Genomic DNA, 18,309 nt, shown 5'->3' on the forward strand with positions numbered 1-18,309 from the left:
AATCATTGCAACAGCTCTAGGAGGTAAGTATTATTATCGCTACCATGCAGATGTGGAAAAGGAAGTTCAGAGAAGTTAACATGCTCAGATCATGCAGCTAGTAAGTGGCACAGGAGTGATTTGAATCTAACCTCTATCCTTTCTGCTGCCATGCTGCCTCTAGCATTTGTCATTTGGAATAGGTGATGAGATAAAGAATTAACACAGGTTGATGATAAGGCACTTCAATTTGAAACTATCATTTAGGAAAGTGTCATAATTATGGAAAGTGAAGGGATTTTCTTTATATTTTCACTACATTTGAAAAGAGAAAGATTTCTTTAAGACATTGACTAGTTATATAGATGGATGGTGTTTCACAGAAATTGAAAGATATGGAAAGACTGACACAGGAAATGTGCGCTATTGTTTTCCCACTCACTTTTGCTATACAATGAAATTCTATTGTAGACTTCCTCTATACAAATATCTTGTCATAGCAGCTGGCATGGGTTATTGTAACTTAGTACTAATTCCTAATATATGGCTGACTGCTGTATGATCTTGAGCAAGTAAATTAGCAAATCTCATTTGCCTGTTCTGTTACTTGTGCCATGAAATTGTTGCAAGGTTCCATTGAAGTAAGAGGTAATATATGGAAGGACCTGCCATACTTCCTGACACATAATAGACCGTCAATGCATAGATGCCATATCAAAGACCTTATAATATAGAAGCTATTAAAATATAAATTATTATTTTGTTGCTGCTCTGTCTATGAATGTTTGTGAATGCTTATCTGAAATATTCTCTCTAATCAATATTATTTCAATCTATGCTAAAATATTTTATTTATGTAGAAGATATTTGGGGTAACTGTAGATTGCTGATTGAAATCTTTAGAAGTCCAGTACACTTTTGGGGTATTAGTTTACAAATAGTAGAACACAGGCTCTTTTGTTGTAGGGACTCATAGTATCATTGGATTTAATCAGTCTAACTATCTTAGTGATTGCAAACCAGATACTAATTTTGACTCTGTAAATCATATTTGCTTGGGTGATTTAACAGTGACACATTGGGATGCTGTGAAACATTCTCTCCATGGCCACTGTTCTTAGAGTCTTGCTTCAATTCTTGTAATAATCAGCAACATTTTTGTGGGAGTAGATACCAGGCCTGCAGTTGAATATTTCATTTTTAACATCCAATGTTGTAAAACGCGGGGTGGGGGTGGGGACTTTCAAAATGTGGTACGATGAGAAACTTTCAGTCATGCTCAGGTTCCAAAGTGGCTTAATTTTTTTCATGGTAGAGCAAAAAGTATAAAAGTAACGAAATTTGGCTAGGATTTCTAACATCAATAGAGAATGCTCCCCACCCCCACTCTGCCACCCCATGCTCCAGAGCACCATGGGAAGTGAATCTAGGTCCTATTCTTTACTTAAGCTATTTTCAATTAGATTTCAATCTGAGAACACCTTTAATATTGTCTATGTCCTTCCTATGCTTTATTACTTCACAATTCAAGAGTCTTATATTTGAAATGCATCTCTTAACTTACCAAACAAACCTAAATTCCTACTTCACATCCAGCTTTGAATTGAGTTAGAAAGTTATTGTTGTTTCTAAGCAATAGAATTATCTGCTTGTAGATGCATTTCTCTATGCTATTTTTCTATAATAAACCTATATTTTATTCACATCATAAAATCTCTAAGATAATGAACTCTTTCACATCTTATGATGTGAATACCTTGGTATTCACATCATAATGTAAATATCATAACAATTAAATTGCAGACATTTTAAAGAATATGAAGAAATGTGTATATCACTTACTATATGTAACACTGCTGATGATCTTGAATGGTAACTGTGCTGGTTTGAAAGGAAGTATGCCCCCTAAGAAAAGCCATGTTTTAACATAAATATCATTTCATAAAGGTAGAATAATCCCTATTCAATACTGTATCTTTGAAACTGTAATGGGATTATCTCCCTGGTTGATGTGATTTAGTCAAGAGTGGTTGTTAAACTGGATTAGGTGACAACATATCTCCACCCATTTGAGTGGGTCTTGATTAGATTCTAAAGTCCTATAAAAGAAGAAACATTTTGGAAAGAAAGATTCAAAGAGAGCGGAGAATGCTGCAGCACTACGAAGCATAGTCCACAAACCAGTGACGTTTGGAGATGAAGAAGGAAAACACCTCCCGGGGAGCTTCATGAAACCAGAAGCCAGGAGAGAAAGCTAGCAGATAATGCCATATTCACCATGTGCCCTTCCAGATGAGAGAGGGACCCTGAGCCTGTTCGCCATGCGCCTTCTCACTTGAGAGAGAAACCCTGAACTTCATCAGCCTTCTTGAACCAAGGTACCTTTCCCCAGATGCCTTAAATTGGACATTTCTATAGACTTGTTTTGATTGGGATGTTTCCTTGGCCTTGGAACTGTAAACTAGCAACTCATTAAATTCCCCTTTTTAAAAGCCATTCTGTTTCTGGTAATAGTGCATTCCGGCAGCTAGCAAACTAGAACAGTAACTCTCTATATACATTTGCAATTAAACTTGATAATATTTGAATCTTCCCAATATTTTCATCAAAAACTCCTTAGAATTTTCAAGAACAAAGACAGAATTCAGAATTACTTCTGGAGTTTGAGGTAACTTGTTAAGGTAGGGCTGGGAGGATTAAAAAGGAAGCCTAACTTGGACAGAAATGTCTTATTAGGAGAATATGCATTTCATTCACTTACCATAATGCCAAGGGTAACAAATGTTTATCTGAAGTTTGTTCCTATGACCTGAATGGTAATGCACCTTTATCAAGCTTTTTCATATTTGCCTCTCTAGGCCAACTTCAAGAGGTTGACAATCACTTGGAGAACTTATTAAATATACAGTTTCAGGATGCTGCTTCAGTAGGATGGGTGTGTCTTCAGATTCTACACTTCAAAAAACTTATTTAGCTAGAGCAATTCTGATGTCCCTGAGTAACTGTTGCTTAAAATTTCTCTGCCCTAAACATTGTTTTACATAATTTTATTCTGAAGCTTTTGTTGTCAGAGGTCAAATTGAATAGCCTCTTTGCTTTGTAGCTAAGATAGACAGGTAAGAGGCAGCAAACTTCAATAATGATTTTATAGACTTATTTGATAGTAGAATAACTTTGCAAATTATTTTTGTCTTCATTTCATAGACATACAAAAAGTTGATAGAACAAATCATCAAAAATAAGGCTATCCAGTTAGTAACTATGAGGGTTCTGATTTAGCTAAGGTTTATTGAAAGCTTTCCAATAACTAAGTGCTTTCATATGCATTATTTGATCTAATCTTAGTTTAGTCCTAAGTAGTTCTTATCTCCATTTTTCAGTTAAAAAACAGATTTAAAGAAGTTACTGGCTAATAAAATTAAGAATTTAGGAAATGGTAGACCTGGACTTAATCTTGGTTCAATTGGTACAGCTGCTTCCTAAGCCTAGGATAATTCCATTTTCTAGTCATGAAAAGTTTTGTTTTATGGCAGGCAAAACATTAGCACATATGGGAACAATCAGCCCACCTTTGTTTTGTTTAAGCCCCTGAACACTTAATTTACCGTCACCTACTGGGTTAGACATTGAAATGCAGTGGTAGTGTAGGCCCGTATCATCTGTTTTGTATAACTACTAAGAAAGAAAATTCCTTTAAGTCTCAAGTATCTTCAGAAAATTTTTGATATGATCATTGATTTTTACAAATGCTGTTGACTGTCCTATATCAATTAAATCAGCTATAAGAGATTGTACCCAGCTTAGTCAGCAACATTGTGGAGGACCACTAGTTGTCTTCCAATATCCATTCCCTTCTCTCTTTGAGCAGCATTAATTTGAAGCTGGACATATGATGTCCTTTAAAAAAATTATATGTGTCTGTGTGTATACACAGACTTATGACATACACATATTATGTGCATATATACACATACAAACATGCATACATATGTACATAAAAAGCATACAAATAATAAATAATGATACATGCACACACATTTCCAGCCTTCCTGATGCCTGGGTTTGGCCATGTGTTTAAGTCATTGTCAATGGAATTTGAGCTAAAATGATGTGTCAATTATAAGTCAGAAGGATGAGTGTTCATGCTTCTTCCCCTGTTTCTGTACTAACTTGGAAAATCATGTGGGATGTTTTAATAAGCCATCTTGTACTTGTAGACAAAGACAACAATCTGAAGTGGTGGAATAACAATGGAGAAGGAGGCTGGCTTCATGGATTAATTTATAGAGTAGAATAGCCTGAGATTACAGTACTCCTGAGTATTATATGAAAGATAAATTCTCTGGTATAGGCCACTGCTACTTATTATACATGATGGAAATACATCCCAATGAATATATAAATTCTTCCATAAATATGTTACCCATGAATATCCAGCATAAAAATCCAATCTTAGCCTGGCAAGAATCACTGGACCCTTAAACAGAGAACACCATGATGGTTGCTGTAGATATTGTAGATCTAGATTTTCAACCCTCTTGCCTTGTCCATCTTACACTATTCTCTTGACCCACCTTCTCTACTGATCCGTCCACTAGTTCTGTTTTACTTTCTATTCATTCACAGAGTAAAGACTGCAAGTGTGAGGCAATAGGAATAATAACACCTGAAATAAACATCAGAGAATATATGGCCTGCCTAAAGATTTTCAAAGTAACTTTAAAAAATGTATCATGCTCACCAAATAAAGCTTGTCTGTTGACTGCATTAAGTGGGACTCTTAAACTTCTGCTCCCTATATAAGAACTTCTAAATCTGCATGACCGAAAAGATTCTCTTCATTGTTCCCTGCCCTTCACCATATCCCTCCTCTGGTCTAGCCTTGTTCTGCATGCAGGACAAAAATGGATTTTAATTTTTTTTTGCTTTTAGTATGCTCCATTCCATCTTTAATTTTGAGAAGATTTTAGATCTGTGATTAATTTCTATGGTAACCAAAGAATGCCTTGGTGTCCTTAAGGTGTTCTTGCTCCATAATCTTGTCCTGAGTAACAATTTAACTGAATTCTGCTACAAGAGTCCTCCGCCAAATGACTGGTTTGACTAGAATATTGTCACTGACAGACAGAATCTGAAATCTTTTGGTTCTTTATCTTACTCCCTTAAGACTGCAATCTGAGCACCTCTGACTAATACAGCATATGCTTCTTAAGTGTCCTAACATATCTCATAGTTTGTTGATGCCAAAAAAATCACAAAGCATTATTTACCATTTTTTTTCTGTTACTCTTTGATACTCCTATTTCTGAGCCAATTTGCTGATACTCTCAACTCAATGTGCTCTATACAGTTTCTCACTTAATTCCCCTAAACCTCCAGGGTGAATACGATGGCAGCATTTCAGTCACTGATTCAACTACAATGCCAGGTATTGTTTTGGGCAATGAGGAAGAAGATATTAATAATTCCTGGAATTGCTCATTCTTTAATAGGGATGACAAATATGATAAGTGCAAAGAAAAATCAACCTTCATGCATATCAGTATAAAATGAAGTCTTAGAAACAGGGAACACAGAAGAAAATTGCTCAGTTTTACTGGAGACAGAAGAATGGTGAAGATCAGGAAACATTTCATGGCCATTCTACTTCAACTGAATCTGGAAAGGTGAGGAGACAGACTCAGACAGATTAAGTTTTAAGGATGTCACAGCTAGTTAGATTCAGAGGAGATAAAAGGGTTTACACCCAGTTACTTCCAATGTGCCCATTCCCATCCAAACAGCAATTCTAGATGCAGAATGCTTTGGTCCTTGGCTATTTCTGCAATTGAATGCTACTTACAGATTGGAGCCTCTCCCTGTCCCGACCCCCTCAATTTTATTCCGCTTGATTCTTAATATTGGTGGTGGAGGTGATGAATAAATTCTGATGTTTTTTTCAGGAAACAGCTTCCAAATCCTCAGTTTCCATATGTACTCTTTTTTAGAAGTAACCACAATGAAATTCAGCTCATGATCTACCAGTTCTACTTTCCCACTCCCCCTTTCACAGTTGTTCCTCTTTCACTTTACAAGACAAAGGCAAGCCACTTGCTCTTGATCTTACTTCCCAGGATGTACAGACTGGTGTGGTTGTGTGTGTGTGTGTGTGTGTGTGTGTGTGTGTGTGTGTGTGTGTGTGTGTAGATGGGTAGGTGGTGAGGGGTGGTAAAATCTTTGAAGTCTTCAATAAAGAAAATTCAAGAATAAAGTGTAGACCCAGAGGAGAACACAACAGAGGCATGGAGAGAAAGAGATAAAGATGAACCACCAATTTCATTCAGATGACAAACTCATGGCAACAGTGGAGTCTGAATTACCTGTTACCTGCCTCTTGATCAAACCATCTATCCATCTATCCCTAAATCCTAACCCTTTCAGACTACCTCTTATAAAGTAGAAGTTACAAATATCTATATGTCAAAGATTTTAAGGAACGTGTATTCAGAGCATGTATAAATTATATAATAAGCAATAAATTATATGCTTTGTAACTATATAAATGCTTTGCTAAATTTGTGTTTGATGTCAATTTTAAAAAGGGAATATACAGTTTATTTCATTTGTTTTTCCAAAAATTATTTCAAAGAAAATATCATTTGAAGACCCCCTCCCAAAAGTACTTATTTCTCTAGGGAGTTCCTGTGGGAGGGTGGGAGCTTACATTTCCCCAGGCTCCATCAATCCACTGACTCCTTTTTCCCAAGTATTTTCAGCTTTATTCCAGAGGTTCTTGGGTATTTGCCTTTTGAAGAACTCAAACATTAGAGCCAACCTTTTGAAGGTAAATACCGCCCAAGTATTTTGCAGTATTATTATTCTGTATTTGATTTTAACTATTTTTTTCATTAAGGAAAATAATAGATAATTTATAGGCCATTAATTTCAGCTGAGTAAAAAAATCGGATGCATATAATAGGTTTCAAGACATATGTACTAGATGAACAAATGAATGAATCTTTTATTATAATGTAAGAATTTTAAATTTTTCTTGAAGAGAAGAACAACTGTAATATTATATGTGGAGGTATTTGTCTAGTTTTGAAGATTTATTTTGTATCTTGCCTGGACTAATCACACAGTATTAGATAATTTTATTGCAGAGTATCATTAGCATGTAAGTGCCAAGGAGGCACTTGTGGTATTGACATTATATGCTGCTTATACAATCTTTGAGAAAGGGATAAGGGTATATCTTGTTTCCTCTCAATTTTGAAGAATGACAGTAAAATTGTGATTGCAGCATAATTAAATCTGCATATCCAGATGCTATTGAATGCTCTGCCATCCTAGAATTCAAAAGAAACATCAGGCCTCTCAGCCTTCTCTGGCATTGGTCACAATCTCTAAGTTGTGTGTGGCTTTCTACAGCTAATGACTAGTTTGAGAATTTTCAAGAGAATTTTATCACTTTGTATCTCATGAACTCCATTAGTGAATGAGCTTTTCTTTAACTGGACTTCCTTATATCCTCTCTTATCTCCCCTCTCTTTTTCTCTCCCTCTATCTCTCCCTGTTTCCCTTCATCCTTCCCTCCCCCCCCCCTTCCTTCTTTTGTGGGGAGAAAGAGTGGTGGTGATTTGTGGGTGAAAAGGTAAATATGAGCATTCCCTTTAATGAATATTAGTCAATTTTCTTCTTTTCAGGGGCATCTAAAGCAGAAAGGGCATAAATAAAACTAATTGCATAATTTTCTAGACACCTGTCAAAATCTTGACATGTTCAGTGCCTATAATTGGCATTGTATATTCAAATACAGCAGGAGTGCAGGCTGCTTGAGAGCTGTATGTGAAATAGGGGCAATCTGCAGTAAAGGGAGGTCTGCCAGCAATCCTTCAGTTACTGGAACCTCTAGCCAGAATCACACAGGCCCACCTTCCCATTTGCTATTGTCTTACACATATAAGCATACAGAGTTTTAGGGCCTGTTTTATGAGTTCATTAGCCATTGCTGTCTGGTTAAGTTCTTGATATAGAGCCAAAGTAAAATGACTCTGTTAGTTAAAATAATACTGGCCTTGATAGCAAACAAACCCTAAAATGTGTAACAGGACAAGCACTTAATAATTTTATCTCTTAACTACTTAAAATAAAAAAATGGAATCCCTAATACATGGACAGCTCTCATTCAAGTGGAGATTCAAGGAGCCGAGCGTCTTCCATCTTCCTGCTTTCTATTTTTGAAATGTGACTTCCAGTATCTCCCTGATTAGCATCATTAAGCTGATATAATGGGAAAAAAAGCAGGGGTGGACGTTTCAGGGAAGATCACAATAACTTCACTTCTGACTCCAATTGCAGAGTTTGGGGGAACCAAGGATCACCCTCAGATTTGATAATTCACTTAGAAGTACTCATAGAACTCACTGAAACTTTAATACTCATAATTATGGTTTATTGCGACAGAAGGATACAGGTTAAAATCGGCCAAGGGAAGAGACACATCAGGCATAGTCAAATACAGTTTCAATGCAAGCTTCCATTGTCCTCTCCCAGTGGAGATATTTATAGAACTGCTCTTCTAGAAACAACAATACACATGGTTGTATTGTTGTATATACAATACATTGGTATACTACCAATGTATGGTAGTATACAACAATACACATGGAGTTTTACCATGTGTTATTGCCAAACAGGGAAGCTTACTTGATCCTTGACATCCAGAGTTTTTACTGGGGCTCAGTCATATACATATGGTTGAATACCAAGTTGCTGACCTTTAGTCTCTAGTCTCTCCAGAGTCAAGCTGATATTGCATGGCCAGTTTTTAGCTCCCAGACCCACTGGAGATAGAATGAATAGCACGTGGCCAAAGCCCCCACTATAAATTGTTAGAGTGTCCAGTGTGGCTGAAGGCCCCTACTAAACAGAGGTACTTTTATACAGCACATTCCAGGGGCCTAGACATCACCTCTCAGGAGTCTAATGCCAAGACCATGCCCCTGTTGGGGTAAGGTCAAATTATTTTCTGCAAAATGAGTAAACTATATGGAGGGATTTGTGGGCCAGAATCACAGTGCAGCACTCCTCTACTCACATCCCCTTGGCTAGAATTCATCTGGCAGAAATGTAATGGAGGCTTGGATAGCCGACCTGTGTGTCCAGGAAGGAAGAGCACAGGATTTGTGAGCAGTTCAACTGTCTTTACCATAAAAACAAACAAACATGTAAAGTTTGAATTTGCAGACATCAGTAATTATGTAGAGGGGAAGAGGATGGACAAAGAGGGAGAAAGATGCATGGCAATGGATAATTTGTGAAATATAACAGAGTACTTCATAAACAATTTTTATTATTATGTTGATTTCATGTAGTGTCAAAATCCTGATTACTTTTGGAACTATTAATAAACTAAGACAGTCATAGGCAATGCCAGGTTCCGACAAAGACTGAAAGAAAAGTTGGCCCATTTATTCTGTTTCTTAACCTTAACTGAGTTTTAGAGGACTACAGATCTTGATAAACAGCAGCTTTTGGTTCAGAGGAAATTCAGGAGTATGGGGATAGAAATGTACTTCATTCATTCATCTATCCCACACACATTTATTAATTACTTTCTATATATCAGATATTGCCCAAGGATAGAAAATGAATAGGAAGCTGGGTAAGTTTGTTTGTAAACACTGATTCCAACCTGAGGGTGGGTAAAATACTGGATCTCTGAGTGAAGTAGACAAGAAAGTGAACGGGAAGTGAAGAGTAAAGAAATGAAGATCTCCCCGTTTGCTACTGTTTTACTCTGAGAGTCTTTAGCCTTTTGATTATAGACCATAAAACATACTCGTCCTTACTTACTCCCATAGTCACTCTTTGTGTACAATAGGGGTTCCCAGTGATCTATAAAAGAGATAAAGTTGCACAGATAGAATTGGAATTTATTCAAATTTATTCTTTGAAATAAGATGGGAAATAATAATAGGAAAGTGGTAAGAGAAGGCAAAGTTTATTGACTTTGAATATTAGACTTGCGTAAATATGAAGAGCGTGGTGACCTGCTGTTGAACAGTCCCTGCTTGTTGGGTCAATGTCCGTAAGAGGTCTCTTCTCTCTTTCTATTGTATATGTAAGGCAAATAGATGTTCATAGTCAAGGAGATGTGAGACAGTATGCTGTGTTCAAATGTGACTGACTAGTTAATAGGTATATCATCATCATCATCATCATCATCATCATCATCATCATCATCATCATAACGCAAGATTCACGTTTACCATATGTCAGGTAATGTATCAAGTCCTTTATATGCATTATTCATTAATACCATTAATAACCCTCAGTGGAAATTATTTCGACCATTTTTTGTGTGTGTGCTGTATGGCAGGGTCACATTTCATTATTTTTCCATGTGCGTATCCATGAGAGTATGCAGCACCATTTGTTGAATTTTTGTTTGTTTGTTTTGCTTGTTTGTTTGTTGTTTGGGAAGTGCATTGACTGAGAAATGAACTGGGTCTCCCACATGGCAGGCAAGAATTCTACCACTGAAGTACCCTTGCACCCCATAGTATCATTTTTATAAATTAAGAAATTTAGGTCAAACATGAAAATTAGTGGATCTCTAATCAGTGAGAATCTCAAAATTATTCCACGGTACTGTGATTCCATGTGACTCTCTGCAAGCATCTACTTTCTCTAGGCTGTAGTTTCATTGTTTATTAAGCAATTATATTAGCTGCCCTCTTCAGGGTGTCATTTGCATGGATTAACAAGATGATTTAAGCAAAACCATTATATATGCATAAGGCATGACTATCCCCATCAACATCACTCTCATTTATTTTTTCACTCTATATTCATGCTCAGATCACCGACTTCTCATGATACAACTATAGCACGGTCAAAGTATCTTCCTTTAGAATTCTTATGTATATACTTTTATCTGATTACAGGTTTATCATTAGGAAAATAATTTGAACATAAGGTTGTCTTAAATGGCATTCTCTTCAGATAATGGAATAAGAGTAGTTTTCTAATGATTTCATTATCTTGAAGATATTAATAACGATATTGTGAAAAATTGTTTGTGAATAGTGAAAGGGACCAAACAATGAAATAAATTCCCAGGTTTTCATATCAGTCTTACAATGGGAATTATATGCTTTTCCCCCATTGCTGTCTATCTCTGTAGGAAAAAAAATAATTTTCTCTAATATGATTCTATTTTTTTTACCTTTTAACTAGCTACTAGAATATAGCACTTTTCTTATTTCTCTTAAAAGGTCTAGCAGTCCCTACTTTTTCCTACGTAAGAGCTTTTTGTGTGTCTGTGTGCTTCAGGTAAATTTTTTTTTACTTTAGCACTAGGTCTTCTAACTAGAGTCTATGATTCCAATAAGAGATATCTTTCAAAGACGTTAAACATAAATGCAGAAGTGATTTTGTTTTTAAAAATGACATATGTAACCTACTTATGCTTCCAGAACATGAATTCACTAGATATCTTGGTTGAGATTACAGTTGTTTATAGCCAAATAAATATGAATAAATTTCTCTCAATTCATATTTTCATACTCCTATTCCAAATGAATGTTCTTATAATTGAAAAGTTATTCAGACACTTGAAAAATTAAAATACTCTATCATATCTAATTTATTAATCATTTCTTTAATGTCAGTTGCTGAAAATATCTCTCAGAAATTTGTAGGTCATAAATACATACATATCCTCTTCTGTAATTTTTATGGTTTTTGTTTTGTTTTATTTTAAGAAAAACTCATTATAGAGCATTGGTATAATTCTTTGGCAAAATCAAAACCAGCAGCAAACCTTAGATCTCAGGGAAAAGAGAACTTTCCACTTTAAAGGGACAGCATTATTATCATATGGAGTTATTCAGTGGTCAATTTCTCCATTACCAAAACAATCTAAATTCATCTAAAATCAAATCAGTCCTTGTACAAACATTGGGAAAATTGAAGCAATTTTAGATTAACACATACAAATATCATGCTGTAAATTTTAAATTGAATTCAAAATAAATTGAACTCTTTAGAGTCTTACTTTGTTTTAAAAAGCAAAGTTTTAGGAAGCTCTTTAAATGTATGAAAATATATAAAGTAATATCAAATATCTGGAATAAAAGATATCTTATTTTTTGAGCTATTGGAAATATGTTCTCTTTTAACACAGTCATACTCAGCATGACATTGTTTACACTTTGTGACAGAATGGAAAAGACATAAGCCCTTGGACATCAAAGTTATTAGTCTACTTGCCAGTCAAAGTCAATTAAGAAGATTCATAAAAGTAGGGATTTATCTGATAAACCCTCCTAGCTCACGTTAGTCATTTAGAGGCTCTTTCTAAGCAACTTATTAGCTCATCTGTTTTAAAATGACTGTCACTATCTAGGCATACTGTCTTTAGGTTCCACTTGGCTGAAGGATAGTATTCTCTTAAAAAACAGCCATGTTGATCAGCATAAAGCAATGTCATAGGACTTGAAAGTCATGTGCAGGCCAAAAAACTAAAGACAAGTAAAACAAGTTTCACTGACCAAATTCAGGTTTTTATGCAAAAGAGCTAAAATAGCTAAATGTATCATCTCAAGACATGCGCTTCCAGCTCCACCCACCTCAACACATTGGTCAGGAAGAACGATTACACTCCAGCTAGTCTTTAGTGCCTGCCATGGACCCACTCCCTACCCCTACCACATTCCTGTCCCATGTAACACACTCTTTATTGTTTCCATGCCTCTGTCTCACCAAGGTATGAAGACAAAGAAAACACAATTTATTACACCAAGAAATAAGTTTGGAAAGCAGTTATTGAGGGGTGAGTAAAGAGAGCTTGTACAATTGGTGAGCAAGTAGGTAAGAGACTCTGGGTTGAAGAAAGTTTTATAAAACTTGCAAAGGAGTTTGGGGAACCCAATGAAGCACAGTGGTAGCGTGTTAAAAAATTATATTTTAGGAAGAGCCCTCTAGCAGTATTATGGAGAATAGACAGGAAATTTTTGACCAAAGGTAACTAAATTATGTAGCAGAATATTGTAATTATATATGAGAGAAACAATTGGGTCAAAACTAAAGCAGCAACAATGAAAATGGAGAGTGATAGAGCTCAGAAATATCTAGGTGATAGAGCTTTGTAACTAGATGTTAGATGTGAGGAAGAGGTAGGATTCTAGAATGAGTCCCAAGTGATTGGCTTAGACAAAGGATAATATGGGAGGAGGTGCAGGTTCATGGGCGAAAGGTTACATTTGGGGAGCTTGTTAGAAAACCTACAGGAAATATTCTAGAGCTCACATTCTGAATGGAACTTGGCAAAGTGTCTTAAATAGAATAATTGCTCAATTCATTTTAGCTATTGTTTCTGATGAGGGGATAGAGCATGTGGACAATTGGATTGGCTAACAGTTAAAGTTTAACTCCAGTACTGAATCAGATGGACAAGGGACAGAGAAATAGAGGTTGTAGGAAAGGGTGGTTAAATGATCAGCCATGAGAACAATGTGGCAATAGAAATTAAAGGAAAAAAGGGGGCTTATCAGCTCAAGAATAGGAATAGGTATTCATAAATCAGTCTTGAATGCAATGCATTCTTACTTCATGAATATTGAATTTGTCATGTTGCCTGTTCCTCCTCCTACTTTTTAAGCACCTCTTTGATTTATATTTGCCTCATTTGTCAGCATTGCCTCAAAGTAAATCTTTTCTGCATTTGAAATTGTTGACCAAGTCTATACCTGCTAACAAGCTGTATTCCAGTCCTGTGTTTCTTCAATTTAACCTTGGAGCCAAACAATTGGAAAAGCAATCTTATGCTGACTGTGCCATGCCTCTGATAAAACACTTCATTTTTTATTTTCTTTATCATATAAACTATGTGGTCACTGACAGAACATGGAGCAGATAAGAACAGTAAAGAACAGCCCCAGATCATAGAACTGCACCTTTGTTAGGAAGAAGTTAGGCTAACTGGTCTTTCCCTGCAATGCTAATCTGTGTGATGGCAATGGGTTGCAAAGTAGCAGACAAAATGAATTGAACCAGTCCAGATAAAGGTAGAAATGCTTGTGGAGGTGTCATAAAACAAGCCCCTACACAGCAAAGAGACATAGAGCTGTCTGAAGGGAAATGGAAAAGAACTGCAAATTAAGCATGGCATGGTTATTCACTCTTTTATATTAGTGTCTCTATCTCCTATAAATGCTGTTTAGGGTTTTCATGTGCTCAAAACTGTCATTTAATCTGGAATGATGTCGTTACATATTTGAAAGTCATTTTGAAAACGTACTGAAAAGGATCTGACATCCATACCATAGATATCTGGGGACATTGTGGCATTTTATTTGCCACTGAAAGTTTAATCTATATCATCAAATATGCAATATATCATAAAAAATGGAATTGCAGGAATTTTTATCCCCATCAGTGTTATTAAACAGTCTGGATTCTGCCAGAAGCGAGACTGGCTCATGTAGAAAATATTTAATTGCCTGCATTCATAAGATGTGAGTGTTCTGAATCTAAAACAACCCGTAATGAAACTCAGTGGAGTAATACTGCCAATAAATCTCTTCTCACAGGTAATTGACTAATCCCTGAAGACTTCTACACACTGCCTATGAGCCTCTTTGGAAGATCATGGGGCAAATAGTAAAGTGTGTGAAATCTCTTCCTGAATCTGCCAATAATGAGTCAGAAGGATTTAAAATCCTTCTTCCATGAAATTTTAAAAGTGCTCTCTAGTTTAATATATATAGTAATAATAATATATATATATATATGGACATATTTATATTAGGGTTCTAGGACTCACTTTTAAATTATTTACCTGATGCCAGTGGAAACACTGTCCCCCTTCCCACTCTGTTTATCAACATCAGTGTGAAAAGCTAGGGCATCAAAGTTTCTGCTTTCAGTCCTTCATTTGGCATAGAGATATGTCTAGTATCTGAGTGGGAAATCTAAAACTATATGATGAGAAGGTATATTGCATTATTGTTTTAAGAATTCAGCTACATTATGCACAAAATAGGCCTTTGTAGCTGGCCCGAAACCTAGCTATGACGTGGTTTGCTGTGGGGAAATGAGTCTGTTCTGAATATCCCCCTATATGTTCCTCCCACTAGTCTGATACTGCCTATACTTAAGATTCTTTGAACAGCTCTGTAGGTTTAGTAGTGATTCTACCTATGTTCCCTGCCAGGAATGAGAAATTGGTTATTTTTGCAGTTATAAAACATGCTTTCTTCGTTTTCTTTCTTTAGAGGCGTGTCTAAGAAGTCAATCTGCTTTACAATGTAAATTGGAGCAGTCCTTTCTGGGAACAATTCAGCAGTGTACACCAAGAGCCACGATTTTTAAAAAGTGTTCACATCTTACGATACAATGATTCCATTTCTAAAAAATTCTATCCTAAAAAAACCTCCCAATTTAGAAAAAAGCATATTTATCAAGATGTTTATTAAAGCATGTTTGTAAAACCATGAATTATGCTTTATTTCCCCAAATAGGGTAATTGGGTAATGATAAAGTAAAATCTAGTACTTTATATTATATCATGAAACAATAGACATGATGCATTTTGATTGTTCCCATGGAGATGTGACCCACCCAATTATGGGTGGTAACTTTTGATTAGATGATTTCCATGGAGGTGTGTCTCTACCCATTGAAGGTGGAGTTGCTTACTGGAATCCTTTAAAAGAAGAAACATTTTGGAGAGAGTCCCTTTTTGTAGAGCCATGAGAAAGCCAGCAGATGCTACCATGTTCACCATGTGCCCTTCCAGCTGAGAGAGAAACTTTGAACGTCATCAGCCTTCTTGAACCAAGGTATCTTTCCCTGGATGCCTTAAATTGGACATGTTTATAAACTTGCTTTAAGTGGGACATTTTCTCAGTCTTAGAACTGCAAACTTGTAACTTATTTAATTCCCCTATTTAAAAGCCGTTCCATTTCTGGCATATTGCATTCTGGCAGTTAGCAAACTAGAACAGAAACACTTCAAAAAAAAGTGTTTTTTGAATCACTTTATGATAATGGATTTTTTAGTGTTTTCCCCTTTTGTCTGTATTTTCTAAGTATTTCAGTATAGTATTTACAATTAAGAGAAAATAAATAAGTGTAAAATATTGTAAAAAACTCATATTCACTAAATACAGAAATGACTGAGTTCTTCTATTAGAGACCACTAGAAATCCATTTTCATTTGACCAAGCAATTGGAGTTGATTCATTTACCACATGTAGAGAAATATCACCAACCTCTTACATTTTTCCAAAAATGTTTGATCCTTTTGTGACAAACATTTTTACCATTCCTAGGGTACAATAATGAACTAGCAAACATGAATTAGTAAATACTTAAGGCTAGCATTTGATATGTAATTTAAAAAAAAAAATAGTGATTACAGCAAATACATTTAATACCAAGAATTTTTTCAGTGAAAGTGCTAAAAATTGAATAAAATAATATTAATAACAAATTTTCAATTAGCATAGTTATAATTTACTCATAGAAAATCTCTTTATATGTGTATATGGGGGTGACTGTGGTTGTGTATACATATGGAAATGTTGCATAGATAGTAATATTGAGGGCTTTGACATAAGAAAGCCTCAGTGAAATTATCTGAGGCAGCAAATCCTTTTAAGTCCCATCAAACTTTATTCAGTTTATAGTTCTGTGTCTTATGAATTGAGAATCTTTGACAAGTAACATAATCTTCAGGAGTCTCAGGTTCCTGCAGAATTGGTGGGGTAATAATATCTCACTCTGTTTTGCAAGGTATAATTTAAATATTATTTAATTCCTTGCACAAAGTAGAGATTCAGTAAATAGCTATTAATTTATTTGTTGAAAAGACAGCTGGACATGTTGGTTAAGAACACAGAGGTCGCATCCAAGTTGCTTGTCTTGAATCCCAGCTCTATCACTTATGAAATATGTGGTCTTATGCATGTGACCTTGCTGTACCTCAGTTTACCCATCTGTAAAATGGATTTGCTAATAATAACCTCACAGTGGTACTAAATGAAGTGAATCAGTACATATAAAATGCCTTCGACAGTGTCTGACACTAAGCGAACACTTAGCAGATGCTAGCTCTAATTATTATTTGGTAAATGAGATAAGGGTAAAGAGAACTCAAAATCATCAAGTATTTTACACATGAACTATTTTGACTTAGCCTGTTGTTTACATTATCTAATATAATCCTCACTTAATCCTGATGAGTGACAAGGATTGCTTTACATATTTTTCAGATGAGAGAAAGAAAATCTCTCTAGTGAGCTCAAGCACTTTTCTTAATTATTTAAATCCTTCTTTCTCCTTTTTCTCTTGTTTGATTAGTTCTTCCTCTAGAGAGTACTGCATGGTCTAATTGAGTTACCTTAACATGTTCTCTCATTCTGTTTCACCAGAAGTGCTAGAGTTTGTTGAGAGACTCTTTGGTCTTATGCCTTTGTCTTATTTGCAATGCCCATACACTTGAAAGTCAATGAAGAGGCCATTGAAAGAAAGGTTAATTTATTGAGGGCAAATCAAATCTAATGTGACTCTACCTGCTCAAAATGCTAAACTAAATCATTTTTGAAATGTGTCCCTGTATCTTTGTGAGCACTGACTATGTGCCATACATGGAGCTTATTGCTGAAGATATACATTGAATTAAAAATATGTGATAAGTTAAAGAAACCTATAATTTGGTTTGAGATACAGTTATTTAAAAGCAAATGCAGGAAATACATATAGAAGTACAACTTGTCATACATGTTACAGAATAAAAAAACAACAGGTATTATAGCAAACTGTCTGTGGGGATGGAAAGTAATGCTATTTTAGATTATCATTAAGCAAAGGAGGTGACATTTAAATTGAAGTCTGAAAGATGAGGAGGAGGCAGCCATAAGAAGGAGGGCAGTTATTCTTTTTAAGCCCAACTCTGCAGGTGAAATCATTGCCCTCCTTGCTATGTAGGACATGACATCCAGGGGTGAAAATCTCCCTGGCCACATGGGAGATGACTCCCAGGGATGAATCCAGCCCTGTCACCCTGGGATCAACAATTCCAACCTGACCAAAAGTGGGGAAAGCATTGTAACTAATAAAGTATCAGTGGCAGAGAGAGTTTAAATCTAGTCGAGAGGCTTCTCTGGAGGTCACTCTCATGCAACCTTCAGTTAGACCTTGCTACCTATCATAACTTGCCAAATCCTAACCAAAACAATTCTGGTCAATCCTAAAGAACACCTAGGACAGTATATAAGATTCCACAAGGGTTCCATGCACTGGGGTAACTTTTCAGAAACCTACAACCTCCAAATGGGT

The 18,309-nt window shown here is 35.7% G+C and overlaps 1 long non-coding RNA gene across 1 annotated transcript in view; it reads left to right on the top strand.

Moving 5' to 3' along the window:
• The window catches only part of LOC143660633 (uncharacterized), a 407,362-nt gene that overhangs the window by 228,317 nt on the left and 160,736 nt on the right, over positions 1-18,309 (top strand). The window lies entirely within an intron of this gene.

The sequence above is a fragment of the Tamandua tetradactyla genome, chromosome 2 (assembly GCF_023851605.1).
Source record: "Tamandua tetradactyla isolate mTamTet1 chromosome 2, mTamTet1.pri, whole genome shotgun sequence".
NCBI lineage: Eukaryota > Metazoa > Chordata > Mammalia > Pilosa > Myrmecophagidae > Tamandua > Tamandua tetradactyla.